Source organism: Leuciscus leuciscus (assembly GCF_965113295.1).
Source record: "Leuciscus leuciscus genome assembly, chromosome: 1".
Taxonomy (NCBI): Eukaryota; Metazoa; Chordata; class Actinopteri; order Cypriniformes; family Leuciscidae; genus Leuciscus; species Leuciscus leuciscus.
Window position 1 is genome coordinate 69,018,644 of NC_138725.1, and position 10,966 is coordinate 69,029,609.

The following is a 10,966-nucleotide window of genomic DNA, read 5'->3' on the forward strand; positions in this document are numbered from 1 at the left end:
CTCACCATTCGTTGTAAACCCTAGTAATGGTTGTGCGTGAAAATCCCAGTAATTGAGCAGATTGTGAAATACTCAGACCGGCCCGTCTGGCACCAACAACCATGCCACGCTCAAAATTGCTTAAATCACCTTTCTTTCCCATATTCTGACATTCAGTTTGGAGTTCAGGAGATTGTCTTGACCAGGACCACACCCCTAAATGCATTGAAGCAACTGCCATGTGATTGGTTGATTAGATAATTGCATTAATGAGAAATTGAACAGGTGTTCCTAATAATCCTTTAGGTGAGTGTATAGTAAAGCTACAATTTTATAACCCTAAAACTGACCCTACTCTGGAAACTGGAAGAACTTCAAGTATGGACGCTGATTTGAACGCTTAGTAACAAGTTCAATGGCACGTCTCTACAGGGGGGAGCGTGCCTATGTTCCCACAGCCCTATGTTCCCAGAGCCCTAAGTGCCCACAGCTCTTTGTTCCCACAGAGGGTTAGGGTTACCCTAACCCTAAACCTAACCCTAACTAGCTGTAGCAGTGTAGAATAGCTGTAGTGTAGACTAGCTGTAGTAGTATAGACTAGCTGTTGAAATTATAGGGAAATGTATGAACACAATACTCAGTTTTGAAAATGTCCTAATGTGGGATGTTGTGGAAATTCTTTTCTCAACTTTTATCAATAATTGTAAGACAGTAGGATATCTCAAAGGTTAACAAAGATCAGCTTTATTTCTTGCAAGAAATTGGCATTCACATACAGAGAGCATCTGCTATGAGAAGGCCAAGGGTTAGTTCCCTTGCCGAGGTTATATACCCCTAACACATCCTGGGTAGGCTTCAGCTGTCTCAAAAGATCGCTTACCTTAAAAGGAAACATCTTGTTCAAGATCTTTTGTCTGGCATAAATTATATCTAGACAGAACAATACCATGCCTACTACAAGTTCCTGTTTTTAGCTGCTGCTCAAATTCACACCTTTTGTCTATCTTTATTTCGATCAACGCTGCACACATACTTTTCACACTTGGAGCACACAAAAGGACACTTGAAGTACAAAAGGTCATTTGAAGTACACTCTGTGCTACTCAGTCTCCTATAACTCAGAACATTTTGTCCCTGCAAGCTTGTATTAACTTATGCTTTTCTAACACTTGATTACATATCTTTAATAACGTGCTTTAGCTTATATGATTATATTTCTTTAAATGCTTATGAGTAAAAATAAAGTAAAAGATGTTAATACAAGTTGTACACGTCTATAAGTAAAAACACATCTAAGAGTAAAAGAACACATCTAAATGTTAAATTTCTATCACATTCCACCCCTTGTTCATTCAAAGAACATACACAAAATTTGACATTTTTTCTCCATAATAATAGTAATTTACAACAAGTAAATTTTCTTAGTTTCTTAGTCAAACTCATGTTCGCTCTCGTTCTCGTATACCTCATCTTCAGGCACTGTAACCTCAACTTCATCTTCTTCCCAACATTCTAATTCTAGCAATCTAATTCTATTTAAAAAAAACAACAACTAATCATACCATAGTACATTGCCTTTTAACTTTGAATCAAGTTTCATTATCCTTTGCTAAATTTCGAATCACATTGATCTATTAGGCCTTTAACAGGCTGATACTGCTGATTAACCATTTTTCTTGACCTTATTTTGCTAGCTTTTATTTCAAGTAGGCGATTGTTTTACTTAGTCAGATCTATTTAAGGATCTGTGTAATAAAATCTAACCAAAAAGTTCTAGAATACTTTCATTTTTATCCTTAACACAAATATCAATAACTGTATTATCTTGTTTCAAACAATGTCATTAATTTTAAAATTAACTCAGCTCAACCCAGCTCCTGCCATGATAATAGCCTTAGCTGCTGACATGTCATTAATCAATCGCTATAGAAACCTACCCAATTATCTATTCGGACCTAGTCCAGCAAAGTTACTTATCCTCCCTTATTAGAGAACAATTATTACCACTATTAATTTTTTAGCATCTATGATATCTGAATTAGGGTTCTAAAACCCTCAAGTTTCTTCAAAAATAGTCCCTAGATTATTTATTATCTTTACAGTAATGACCCTATTTAATGTCCCTATATTCTACAGAATTAAGACATTTTCCCTCTTCTTAATTTACGAGTACCTGAAATATTTTCAAATGAATCAGTAATTGTTCAAATCATGAGATCTAAATACTCAAGTCCTACAGTATAGTTTGATTAAAACAAATAAAACATCAATAAACATCACACAAAATTAATTCTTATACTAAGCTTAAAGCATTAGTTGGTCCACATCTTCCTCCAGCTGTGTTGATCATCTCGTTGCCCCATGGACGTTCCATCTTCACCAGGGTGATTCTTTGCGAAACGTTGCAATGGGCTTATCCCACGTTGGCAAGGGAGGAAAAGTTACTAGCACTTCCTTGATCCCCCACTTGACGCTGTGCGTTGTCGTTGGTGTCGGCGTTTGGGGTTGCTGAGGGCTGGTTGGCGTTTGGCTCAAGCTGGTTGGTGTAGTCTAAGGTGAGAAGCTTGGACGGAGGTGTCACACACTGCAACCTTGCTGATAGTTGCAAGATTTTCCCTCAGAACACAACCGCAGTCCACTGGACCTTGTTTGTGGAGTGAACCATAAGAACAACCTGTGAATGGAGACCTTAAGTATTTTTGTTAGTGACAACATGTATCATGTCGCCAGACTCATCTGCTTGTCTGGCCGGTCGTCCTTTTTTCCGATGAGACCTGTAAAATTTCATGTTAAACAGTAACAAGACAATATTTTATACATTTGGAACAGAATCAGTTCTGTTCGATGAGATCCATCATGACATCCTGTAAAAAGTAAAACGTTAAGTATTGGGTGGACAGGGCAAGCTAGCTTGCTCTCTTCCTTCCCAAAGTTATACACTGTACGTGTGTGGCATTGTTTATTTCTACCACAACAATAACCCAGCTCAGGATAGTTAGTCAAAATCATCCATGGTTGTTATTTTATTGGGAATATTTTCTTCCCTGTTGGGTCATATTTTACCCTGTGTAGATACAGCTGTTTTGATTGACATCATTTATGTCTCTCAACACCATAATTCACACACCCACTTTCACACACTCCACACACCCCCCTCTCTGGCCAGAGATTCATTCATTCATTCATTCATTCTTGTCTGCCTTAGCAGTTTAGGAACTGAATGGGGAACATATATTAGGAGTGGAATACCACCAAATATGAACGGTAACAAAGTTCGACGACGACAGAAACTACTGAACGTAGACACACTGTGGCATTCCCCTTGCGACAGTGTCTGAACGTTACGATATCAATTCTCAGTTGTCCGATGCAGTCGTCATGTGATTGAGTTTAACACAGTGAACGTAAACCTAGCTTTTCAAAATCAAATAGATTAAACACTTTAAATAGAAATCGTATAGACCTACAATTGCAGTTGAGAGAATCCGTTTTAATTTCTCAAATGCAATTTGTCATTCTTTGCACAATTTCAATTTTCCACTTTTTGTTGTTGCTCATAAGCTATTTAAAAGAAGATTTGGAAATCTTCACACAATCTTTGATCCATGGACAAAAATAAAAAACATTTCTATCTCGCTGATGATGACAGCATGTGATTTCAAATGTTTATAATTAGAAAACATTGTTTCTATTGAATCTAGAAAATGACCTTTTAAATGAAATGGAGTGACCAATATTTTTGTCAAATCACAATTTATATTTAAAGTTGGTCACCCAATCTCATTCTCATATGCACAATGCACAAAAAAGTATCTTAGTTAAACATACAGTAAACCATTGACTCTTAGAATCTCATAGATCAAAACCATTTTCCCACACTGTCTCCCAGGGATAACGGGATACAAATTCTAGACGCCTTCATATAAAAAGTATAATATTTAAACACGTGCAATTCATATAGTACTATTTATTCATCACTTTAACAGTTCTGATTCCCTTAATATTTTCTCTTATAGTGACTGTTTGTAAAACCCTGTGCTCTCAGATGGCCACACATTTTGTCAGCCACCAATCTTTTAGTGAGTCACATTGTTTCACAAAAAGCCCCAATTCTCTCCACTCTGCAGTCTGTGGTTTAGCTAAAGAGATGTGAGGGACGGCCCCCTCCACATCATACAGTGATGCTTGGCTATCAGTCAATTCAACCTTCACAGCACACCATTTATCTGACCAAACTAATTCTGAGGTTTTCAGTTCCTCAATCTCTAGTTCAGACAATTTTTCAGCAAAAATTTCATCTGGCTCACTGCTAACATGACATGTGCAATGCAAATCACTTTCTTCCATGAAATCATGGTCAGGAGGCATCCTATTTGTGGCTTTGTTTTGCAGACCACACTGAGGAGTGCTCCATTCAAAAACATATAATGTTTCAGTTGGCATTCGCACCATGCTCATATCAGCAGTGAGGCCACTGTCATCACAATACAAGTTCAGCTTCAGTTTACACATCAAATCTCTTCCCAGAAGATTACAAGGACAGGTAGTAGTTACAAGAAAAGCATTAGAAAATGAGTGATCACCAATCTGACAAGACAAATCTGCTGTATATGGTTCCTTTACCAGATGCCCTGTGGCACTTCTGGAGGTTGCCCATTTTCCAGATAATACAATTAAATCAGGCAATTGTTCATTTTTAATTGCTGAGTTCTTCACTCCACTGTCAATTTAGAACTTAATTTTCCTACCCTCGATACTGATATCAATCATTGGTAATTTTGCAAATGCTTTATACATTCGTTCAGTATCAGCAAGCGAATTTTCTTCATTGCAAGAAACAGCAAGCATATTTTCTTCATTGCAAGGAGCAGAAAAAGAGATAAGATTAAACATATTTACCACCTGGGAGTCAGACCCTTCACCGTCGCTCCCCTCCCCCTCCTTCTTTCAATCTCCTTGTGGCTTTGGTGGCTGTTGGAATCCTCTGTTCTTTGGAGGATCCGGACAGTCATTTCTCCAGTGTCCTTTTCGCCCACAATTATAACAAACTTCAGGGTCCATTGCGGGTCGGTCACCCATTCCACGTCCTCTTCCACCCCATCTTCAGCAGAGCCAGTTGAGTGTCTTTGTCAATCTTTTTCTGTTTGTTCTTGGCTTGGTCTCTCAGCAGCTGTTGTTGATGCGTTGCGTGTCGTCGGATTTCTTCCAGACGCTTGACCTTTTTCCCTATTTCAGGGTCCAGACCGTCCAGAAAAAAACAATTTTCAGATATTCTTCATACGTACTTATCTTTGATTGTCTGGCCTGTGCTTCTCTTTGGGTTGGTGAACATTTACGAATTTTGCAGATGGAGGAGTGTAGTCTGGAGGAGCAAAGGGCAGGGTGATCGAACCTAGCAGGCTTCGATGTTCAGGGTGTCTTGGTGGTCTTGCTTGCAGACTCGTTCCCTCTTCTTCTTTGTCTTTGTCTTGATCTTGACCTCCCATTGCTCCTGGTTGTCTTTGTGGTTCATGGAGGGCCACTGTTGGTGGTGCTTGGTAGGGGGAGTAGGGAGCCAGACAGCGGTCGTCCTCACCCAGGCGGGTTTTCATGCATCTCATTTCCTCGGAAGAATTAGAAACAGAGCTTAGTAAAGTTTTTTCTGGCTTCCTCTTTCTGGCTTTGTCTCTCATTGCACTCTCTAATGGTTGCTAATGCTACATTTATCTGTTTTCTTTGTCTGGTAATTGCCTCATTTAACCATACATCTATAATTCGACCATCAAAGTCATAATTATATTTTCTTCCTTTCTTTTTGGACTTGTTTTTGTCCAATTTTCCTTTGTCTTTTGCAGATGGCTTACACTCAGACATTAAACAGACATTAAATCCGTACAATTTAACTGTGTTCCATTTTTCTTGGTCATGGAACAATAATTCCCTTTTGAGAAATCCACTGTCTCCAATTCTTTATCATTAACATTACCCATTTTTGCACTAATTTTACTCAACAGTATTTGTATTTGCGTATTTAAATTCTTCAGTATTTATATTTGCGTATTTAAATCCTTTCCCCGCGTGGTCACCACGCACTATATTCACTGTGTTAATTCTTTCCCCCAGCGTGGCCACCACGCCTGCCTAAATTCATCAATCTAGGACTTTCAAAATGCCCACATCCGTCGATGCTAGGTCTTTTTCCCAAACAAGTGCCTTCTTAAATGTTCGAAAATTACTATCAGGCTTATTTCAAACAGCACCTTGTCTGGACGTTTGAGAAATTACTATCAGGCTTATTCTCAAACTCTGGCCCTTCTGGGAAAACAATTAACACATGGCATTTGAGAAATTACTATCAGGCTTATTCTCAAACCCTGTTTGGAAATTACTTTCAGGCTTATTCCAAAACCCTGACCCTTTTAGGAAAAATACGCAAATAATTTTCTTATTTACCACGTAAATAATTTTCTCTCACCGTGCTTTTTGCAGCTTGGTTCTTTTATTCGGGATCGCGTCCACCTAGGCCTGCCGTGGTGTCCACAATTCTCCCGTCCCTTGCATTTTTAGCGTTGGGGTATCGGAGCCAGAGACTTCTTGTCTTTGGGATGTTCAATCAATTGCTTCGTCCACGGAGGTCATCAGCTTTGCGATTCCCAATCCTCGTCGCCATTTGTTGTGGAAATTCTTTTCTCAACTTTTCTCAATAATTGTAAGACAGTAGGATATCTCAAAGGTTAACAAAGATCAGCTTTATTTCTTGCAAGAAATTGGCATTCACATACAGAGAGCATCTGCTATGAGAAGGCCAAGGGTTAGTTCCCTTGCCGAGGTTATATACCCCTAACACATCCTGGGTAGGCTTCAGCTGTCTCAAAAGATCGCTTACCTTAAAAGGAAACATCTTGTTCAAGATCTTTTGTCTGGCATAAATTATATCTAGACAGAACAATACCATGCCTACTACAAGTTCCTGTTTTTAGCTGCTGCTCAAATTCACACCTTTTGTCTATCTTTATTTCGATCAACGCTGCACACATACTTTTCACACTTGGAGCACACAAAAGGACACTTGAAGTACAAAAGGTCATTTGAAGTACACTCTGTGCTACTCAGTCTCCTATAACTCAGAACATTTTGTCCCTGCAAGCTTGTATTAACTTATGCCTTTCTAACACTTGATTACATATCTTTAATAACGTGCTTTAGCTTATATGATTATATTTCTTTAAATGCTTATGAGTAAAAATAAAGTAAAAGATGTTAATACAAGTTGTACACGTCTATAAGTAAAAACACATCTAAGAGTAAAAGAACACATCTAAATGTTAAATTTCTATCACAGGGATCATAGAGTTCCTGACAGATTTCTCCTGACCTTTTGGTGACTTGGCGCTTCTTGCTTACAGTAACTGTTTGGGGGACAGGGGAGGGTTAAATGTGGTAAGAAAATTACTTGACTTAGAGTTTCATTTTGAGAAAAATCTTTGAAATTTTAAAAATATTGAGAGAACATAGGACTGTAGGAACATATGGTTGTGGGAACATAGAACCTAATTTTCAAAATTTTCAGTAAAAAAAAATTCTCAGAAATGTGGTAACATAGGGCCGTGGTAACATAGAGCTGTGGGAACAGAGGGATGACCCCAACTAGGGAGCTGGCACAAATCTCATCTGAGACTGCTTGTCTCTTAGCCCTTTCCCTTTCTCCTCCCTCTCTCATCTTATCCGTTTCATCGATCTGTTGAAGGTTCTGATTGCTGTGTGATCAGTTTTGACTCTTTGTGTAGTGCTTTCTAAATTACAACATTGTGTAGGCAATGATAAATGGATAATGTGTGTAAAGTTTTGCAGTGAAAGTTTAACAAATCTGACTCATGTGTCAAAACTGGGGAGTAGTGTTTATAGTTTGGGGAAAAGGGTGTGCTTTTTGATAAACGGTGTTGTGTTTTTGAAATTTGAGTTCAAATCCATAGTTATAGTGTTTCAGCAATCGAGAAAAACTGTAACATATACACCTAACAGATACACATTACTTATTATGATAGATCTTGTTTAATTACAAACAAGGTTGATTGTTTGAAAATAAGTAAAAAGACATGCATTAAAGTAATTAATTAATAATGCAGTTTGATGTTAAACAGAGTTTAAACTGTTAAACAGTTTATCTGTAAACAAGATTCCACAGTGTGATGTTTTTTTTAATCAACTATACAAATACAAAATATTGTTTTTCAATAAAGTATGAAAAAGTAAAAACAAAATATTAATCTTTTGTCTTTCACAACAATACCAGTAAAAATACACCAAATGCATATTTGTCAAACAAGCCATAAGGCTGTATTTAAAAACATTGGAATGTGAGGTTATTAAGTTTACTTGCAAAAAGCTCCAGCAGAACAAAGAATTAAGTCATCTGTCAACTGTAATAATATACAATATAAATTATAATCGTAAAATAAAAAACGGTGTATTTTTCTGTTACATACTATAATGCATCTTTGCAGTAATATAAAGTTACACAAGTTATATACACTCAATTAAGTAGTGATCCATATAGGCAGCCTCCTCTGGGGAAAAACAAAATGTCATAGACTGACACAGACACTGCTGCTGCACCACAGAATAAGTGAATATTGAGAAATGCAATCAAGAATGAGTTTTTACATTAAGGCCTAAATGTGATGATAGAGGAATTGTCATGAGGTCACCAAAGTCATCATGTGCTTACAAGATTTCATGGCAATCTGCCCAATTAGACAATATTCAATTTGACATTCTGGTCTAATGATTGTGCTACAGGGAATGTCATAAGGTCAACATGACATGATTCATTGCTCAGCAAATTACAGAAATCGGTTCATAACATTTGTTGTATGCAAGTCAAAAGTTTGGCCTAACGTTGGTGCAAAAGGAAAGGTCACAGGGTCACCACAATTAAGGGGAGTCTCTCTTAAAAGAGTATACACTACCCTAATATCATATGAGCCCAGTAATTACATCTGGTAATATCATACATGCAAAGTTTACATTTTTGGATAAGATTGGTGCACCTATACTGAGAGGTTTGTGCATTTTCAATGAACTGTGCAATGTGCTTACTAAATTGCTTGGAAAATCTAAATACACAGTTTGAATTTTTAACAAGATTTTGATGTGGTTAATCAATCAGCATACTAATAATACACAGATATAGGGCAAGTCCATTTCCTTCAACATAGTCCTTCGTGCAGCTTCCATCTGGGGAAATACAGAAAAACAAAAAAGCAAGAATTAGGATAAGAGGGTGAATTTCAGCTGTTTTAGAATAAGTAAGGTGTGTAAAGCATTAATAAAACACACAAATAAATTATTAAGAATAACAGTAACAGGGGGTTATTCCAAAAAACAAACAAACAAACAAACATAATAATAATAATAATAATAAATAAATTACCTAAATTGTGTTTTCCTCTTCATCCTCACTGGTGTCTGGACTACTGAGGCCACTTTGATCTTCCTCTTCAACATGTAGAAGGACAGAGGCCTCAGGACCTAAGGCAGTCTTGTACTGTTGGAGGACCACTTGGAACCTTTCTGACACCTCTGACAGTCTTCTTCTCAAGAGACAGCAAAGTCCCTCATTTCCCTGGTCTACGTCTCAAAATACAAACGAGATTACATTAAAGACAAACTATATTAAAGGTTGTATCAGTGATTTCAGGCCCAAACATAAAAGATCACATTCATCTAATCTTTCCTAATGATCCGCTAGCATAAGCAAGCCGTCAAAAAACGCGTCTCTGTAGGCAGCCTAGGCTCTGAGATCTGCACACAAAAACAATTGCACTCACCACCACTCAAAACCAAAACAAATAGTGTTCCAACCAATCACCGACAGGGGTGGGTGTTGTGAGGTTTTCGCGTGCAGCCGTCATAGGCAGCCTTGCACGAGCGCAAAACCTCACAACACCCGCCGTGATTGGTTTTGAGTGGTGGTGAGTGCAATTGTTTTTGTGTGCAGATCTCAGAGCCTAGGCTGCCTACAGAGACGCGTTTTTTGACGGCTTGCTTATGCTAGCGGATCATTAGGAAAGATTAGATGAATGTGATCTTTTATGTTTGGGCCAAATAACTTAAATGGAGTAAAAAGATATCACCAATTCAAATCTACATAGCAGGATAATTGGCATTTTTATGTGTATCGCTGACATGGGACCAGGCTAGCTTCTGTATAAAACAACTTAAGGCAACATGGCTCACTGAGGTGACTTTATGGAGGGAGGCCCAAAGCAGCATATATATGTCTGATAGCTGTTTTAAGTTAACAGTTTTCTTCTTCACTACAGTTGTGCTGAAGTAACACATTTTGTTACTTGCTGACCAGCAAGGTTTTCTATGTTGACTGGAGGAGATAATAATAAGATTAATCTTGATGTTATGCTAACCCCATGTAACACACCAGGACACAAATTCCAATGTTCAAATTCTTTTGTTCATTTCCGCTTTCCAGTAACAGACATAGTACAACAAATCTGCACATCTTTCAAGCAAATGTGAATCTGTATAGCCTTACTGACTTGTTACCATAGCTACAGTAACAACTTTAATCCCCATTTTTTATGTATATCCCAAAGGACCACGGCAAAGAGAGCCATAACCGTTCTACTCCATCCAAGTTCTGTGACTGATGTGTTTTTTTGTATGTTTTTTTTAAACACATTAGATGGACAGGGTTTTAATTAAACTTACCCTCCTCAGCCAACTTGTTCTTGAGAACCATTGCCAGGCTCTGCAACCACGTGCAGTGTTGTGCCATCTCCAACACCAAAACGCTTGTTTCCTCATGCGGTCGCCTTGTTAACATCACTTGGTCGTGCACTCGTTTCTTGATCGAAATGTTTGCTAAGAATCAATAACAGTTATATGTATACATGAGACAATCTTGCATAATCACTAAAACATTGACTTTTTTTTTTATCAATTGATACATAAGAAAACTGAAAATACACCATTAAACTAAATTAATATT

The 10,966-nt window shown here is 37.7% G+C and overlaps 1 protein-coding gene and 2 long non-coding RNA genes across 3 annotated transcripts in view; all 3 read right to left on the reverse strand.

Annotated features, from left to right (window-relative positions):
- LOC309510877 (kelch-like protein 10) overlaps window positions 1–10,966 on the reverse strand; it is a 127,841-nt gene that overhangs the window by 42,470 nt on the left and 74,405 nt on the right. The window lies entirely within an intron of this gene.
- On the reverse strand, window positions 701–7,288 carry LOC309497562. The gene is made up of 2 exons (XR_014205610.1): window positions 1,533–7,288; window positions 701–1,363 (listed from the first exon to the last, which is right to left on the reverse strand). It is a non-coding gene; the product is annotated as an uncharacterized lncRNA (long non-coding RNA).
- Window positions 8,228–10,779, reverse strand: LOC309512930. The gene is made up of 3 exons (XR_014211225.1): window positions 10,687–10,779; window positions 9,392–9,588; window positions 8,228–9,195 (listed from the first exon to the last, which is right to left on the reverse strand). It is a non-coding gene; the product is annotated as an uncharacterized lncRNA (long non-coding RNA).